This window comes from Buceros rhinoceros, unplaced genomic scaffold (assembly GCF_000710305.1).
Source record: "Buceros rhinoceros silvestris isolate BGI_N320 unplaced genomic scaffold, ASM71030v1 scaffold38126, whole genome shotgun sequence".
Taxonomy (NCBI): domain Eukaryota; kingdom Metazoa; phylum Chordata; class Aves; order Bucerotiformes; family Bucerotidae; genus Buceros; species Buceros rhinoceros.
In genome coordinates this window covers 12695-12931 of record NW_010416438.1, presented here as the reverse complement: position 1 = coordinate 12931, position 237 = coordinate 12695, and positions in this window count along the sequence as shown.

Below are 237 nucleotides of genomic sequence, written 5' to 3'. Positions count from 1 at the left end.
GAAGCTCTTTAGGACCAGAGGATGAAAGGCATTCCCCTAAGGAATAGGTGAATGAAACAGAAAGCAGTGGGTTAAAAGTCTGCCACTGGCTGTCAGGAGGAAACAGGAAAAGCGAGGGGAGACTTTGCAACAGGTCTAAATCGGGGGGAAATATATGGTTAAAAAAATCTTGGAAAATAATAATTTGGTTTCAAGGAGCCATGTGCTTTCTCATTGGTTTTCCAAGACTGAGATTTG